This window comes from Colobus angolensis, unplaced genomic scaffold (assembly GCF_000951035.1).
Source record: "Colobus angolensis palliatus isolate OR3802 unplaced genomic scaffold, Cang.pa_1.0 Scaffold33, whole genome shotgun sequence".
Classification (NCBI taxonomy): Eukaryota; Metazoa; Chordata; class Mammalia; order Primates; family Cercopithecidae; genus Colobus; species Colobus angolensis.
This window is the reverse complement of record NW_012116599.1, coordinates 7,264,844-7,269,768: the sequence shown is the minus strand read 5'-3', so window position 1 is coordinate 7,269,768 and position 4,925 is coordinate 7,264,844.

The following is a 4,925-nucleotide window of genomic DNA, read 5'->3' as shown; positions in this document are numbered from 1 at the left end:
AGGAAGGAAGGAAGGAAGGAAGGAAGGAAGGAAGGAAGGAAGGAAGGAAGAGAGAGAAAGAGAGAAAGAAAGAAACAAACAAACAAACAAACAAAGCGTTAGGCTGGGCTCTATGGCTCACGCCTGTAATCCCAGCACTTTGGGAGGCCGAGGTAGCCAAATGACTTGAGCCAAGGAGTTTGAGAACAACCTGGCCACCATGACAAGACTCCATCTCTACAAAAAATGCAAAAGTAATAACCAGGCATGGTGGCACATGCTGTTAGTCCCAACAACTCTGGAGGCTGAGGTAGGAAGACGGCTTGAGTCTGGGAGGCAGAGGTTGCAGTGAGCCAAGATCATGCTACTTCACTCCAGGATTCCAACATGGGCAACAAAAGCGAGACCCTGTCTAAAAGAAAATAAGAAAAAGAAAAAGAAAAAATATATAATTGTACAGAGTTACTTTTATTTATAGCTTTAATACTTTATAGTAAAAATTGCCACTGGAAGAGGAATAAAGACCTATTTCTTTTTTTTTTTTTTTAGATGGAGTCTCTCTCTTGTTGACCAGGCTGTAGTGCAATGGGGCGATCTCAGCTCATCACAACCTCCGTCTCCTGGGTTCAAGAGATTCTCTTTCCTCAGCCTCCCGAGTAGCTTGGATTACAGGCATGCACCATCACGCCCAGCTAATTTTGTATTTGTAGTAGAGATGGGGTTTCTCCATGTTGGTCAGGCTGATCTCGAACTCCTGACCTCAGTTGATCCTCCGGCCTTGGCCTCCCAAAGTGCTGGGATTACAGGCATGAGCCACCATGCCTGGCCAAGGAAGACATTATTTCTTAGAATACTTCATACCAGGCTCTCATGAAAATATTACAGTAAGCCTTACAAAATTTTCACTGCCCTCCTAACTGTGTAGATGGCCCTAGAAGAAACATAACTCTGCCAGGAAGACATCAATAATATATTATATCTTGTGTTGGGATTTACAGGATAAAATAGATGAAAGCTAACTGGAAACAATTTACATGGCAAATAAGCTTTTAAGCTTTTAGAGAATTTAATTGTGAAGTTGTTTTATTAGGTTAGAAAAAATCTGTCCATAAAACTGTTTGAGAAACACAAATTAATTCATCTCATGAAGGCTAAAAAATGACTAATTAACCATACCAATAACTCACTGTGTTGGTTGGGCAAGTTATTGCGTTCTCTGGGCCTTGGTATCTCCATTAGACAATTAGAAGTGTGCAATTAGTTATTCCCCAAACTCTTTTTGGGAAGTAATATTATATGATTCAATGCTATAAAAATAACATTGGAAAGTAATATCGTATGATTCAATGTTATAAAAGAATTCTTTTACAGATCTTACAGCTTCATCTCCACTCAATGAGAAGAAATGACTATAACCTCTTACAGTATTCTAGCCTGATGATTTTAATCAGTTTATAACAAGCCAATTTAGCCAGTGGTTTTTTAAACGCTTTATTGCCTTTCGCGATGGTCTGACTGTAAACAAGCATCCATTTTGAACCTTGCTCTGTTTCATGACTGCATTACATCATGCCATCTTAGCCTTTCTTCTCACAGCGAAGTTAGGCAAACCCTAAGCTATTATGTCACTTCCAGCTACATACATTCCCATTTATGGCTCATTTCTTTAGCGTTCAGAGATGCCTGTTAGGAGTGAACCCAACCCTAGAAACAGATGAGCAACTGGAATGCTCCATCATGCTTGCCAGCCCAAGTCAAGAGCCACCAATCTGCTTGGAGTCTATACGGCACATCAGAAAGAGAAAATGAATCATTGGCTTGATGCAAACGATGTTTCAACCGCTGTAGAAATAGGTAGGGTGATGTAGTAGCTAACCAGGGAATGACGCTAATAAGCCCAAAGCTTTGGATCCATTACCCAATTGACTTATTGATTTGCCTCTGTCACGTGGATCTTTCCAAGCTGGCCACGTGTAAGGGAGCTTGAGTGAGTGATGGCAGATGAATAAGAATAAAATGTGGTTTCTACTGATACAAACATCAGTATAGTGTCTCCAGAAAAAGTCTGAAATTTTTATGAAAGCCAATGAATAGGATACACCCTGCATGATGATTGAGTGTAAGCATCTTCTGAGAGGCTCCTGCCCTTTTGGAGGAACACTGATTCCCCTTGGTAGAGACAAATGAAGATTGTCAACCCCTTTTAAACATCTGTGTCATACAGAGTAAGCCTTCCAGGAAAGAACCTTCTCCCAGAGATGAGTCAAGTGCAGGTGATAATTTTTACCTAAGCTGAGGGATGAATAGGACCACTGAGGGATGAACAGGACCACTGAAGGAAAAAAAGTTAAGGCTTGGTGCAGTGGCTCACATCTGTAACCCCAGTATTTTAGGAGGCCAAAGCAGGATCACTTGAGACCAGGAGTTTGAGATCAGCCTGGGCAACATAAGAAGACTCCACCTCTACAAAAAAAAGTTAAAATAGGCTGAGTACGGTGGCTCACGCCTACAATCCTACCTCTTTGGGAGGCTGAGGTGGGAGAATCACCTGAGGTCAGGAATTTGAGACCAGGCTGGCCAACATGGTGAAGCTGCATCTCTACTAAAAGTACAAAAATTAACCAGGTATGATGGTACACACCTGTAATCCCAGCTACTTGGGAGACTGAGGCAGAAGAATCACTTGAACCCAGGAATCAAGGGTTGCAGTGAGCCAAGATTATGTCACTGCACTCCAGCCTGAGCAACAGAGTGAGACTCCATCTCAGAAATAAATAAATAAAAATAAAAATTTAGCTGGGCATGATGACACACATGTGTAGTCCCAACTATTCAAAAAGCTGAGACAGGAGGAATTCTTGAGCCCAGAATTTCGAGGCTGCAGTGAGTTAGGATTAGAACACTCCCACCTGGGTGGCAGAGTGAGACCCCATCTCTGATAAATAAATGAATAAATAAATAAATATTAAGGAAAGCTACGACTCTAGGAAATCGGGTATCTTGCCATGACAGTCACTAGAGACTTTTCCACCCTAAAACTATGCGTTACTCGGGAATAGAGATGCAGAATCACTTTTTTTTTTTTTTGGACGGAGTCTTGTTCTGTCGCACACGCTAGAATGCAGTGGTGTGATCTTGGTTCACTACAGCTTCTGCCTCCCAGGTTCCAGCCATTCTCCCGCCTCAGCCTCCTGAGTAGCTGGGACTACAGGTGCACGCCATCACACCTGGCTAATTTTTGTATTTTCAATAGAGAAGTGGTTTCACCATGTTGACCAGGCTGTTCTCAAACTCTTGGCCTCAGGTGATCCTCCCACTTTGGCCTCCCAAAGTGCTGGGATTACAGCGTGAGCCACCACACCCGGCCCAGAATCACTTTTAAAAAGATGATTTCAGTAATGAAAGCAGTTAACTCACAACACCGTGGAGCCCGAGTAGCACATGAAGCACCTGTATATAGTTATCCTTTGTTCATTTCTCTTACTCTGAATGTATTTTATTTTAATATCACTTCTGCTTTCTTTGGGGATTTAAGCTTATTTTTTCCTCGCCTTCCTCCTCCTTCTTTTCTCTCTATCTTCTCTCCCATCCCACCTGCTTTTCTTATTCCTTTTCAATAGGCCATTAGTTTTTACATATAAAATATAGTATATAAGATTTTTCCCCTCTTTCTGCTTCCGTTTTTTCTCCTTCCTTGATTTCTGTGCCAAATATTAGTGTACATGAGTAGAATTTTACTTAAGCTCTAGAAAAATGTTGATCCTTTTACTTACTGATAAAAATGTATGTGTTTACTTTCAAACTGTACCTCTAATAGAAAAGACATTAGCAAGTTCTTCCACAGACTTTTGGGAGTTTAGAAGTAGATAGCATGAACACGTAATGGCTAAAATGCCATTACAAATGAGAAAGCTTCTGTTTCAGCATGAAGGCAGCTAAGAAAATCATCCAGACACAAGGTTCTTCATCCCTCCAACTCCTAAGAAGTCCAACCTCCACAATAAATAATAGAAGTAAGAGACTAGGGCCAGGTGCAGTGGCTCATGCCTGTAATTCTGGCACTTTGGGAGGCCGAGATAAGAGGATCACTTGAGGTCAGGAGTTCAAGACCAGCCTGGCCAACATAGCGAAACGCCATCTCTACTAAAAATACAAAAATTGGTCGGGCATGGTGGTGCATGCCTATAGTTCCTACACAGGGGGCTGAGGCAGGAGAGTCCCTTGAACCCAGGAGGCAGAGGTTGTAATGAGCCGAGATCGCACCACTGCACTCTAGCCTGGGTGACAGAGTGACAGCGAGACCCTGTCAAAAAAAAAAAAGAAGAAGAAGAAGAACAAGTAAGAGACTAAGTACAGGAATGCAGGGAATTATTTTAAGAAACTGGGAAGCTAAAACTAATGAGAACTTTCAGTGAAGGAGGGGAAGAAAGGAGGAAGAGACTGAATGATGTGATGTTTCCTATAATTTATAGCAATAAAGCACATTAGAAGGACAGGAATCTCTTATTTCAGGAATTTTAACTATACCAAAATATATAAATAAGAAATGACCACTGAAAGTTACCGTGCCAAATTACTCTATAGAATGTGAAAGATGCATCTTAGACAAACACATGAACACACAGAAGCATTTGTTGAACATCTGCCATGTGGTCAGGTTGCCCAAAAGAAATAACACAGGCCAGAAACCAGAAAGACTAAGTTCTAAGGTCATCTGGGTCACACACTAGCCGTGTGGCCCTGATCAAACAAAAGTTTAGCCTCAGTTTCTCATTTAAAACGTGGGAATAAGCATGTATCCAAGTATGATTGAGAGGATTGGTGAGGTGATCTAAGTGAAAGTAGCCTGTACAATGTAAAGTATGACTCAAGCGCAAACTGTTATTGATGATACCATTTCTACTGCATTAAGCAATGTGGTCAAGACACAGGCATAAAAGAAGTAG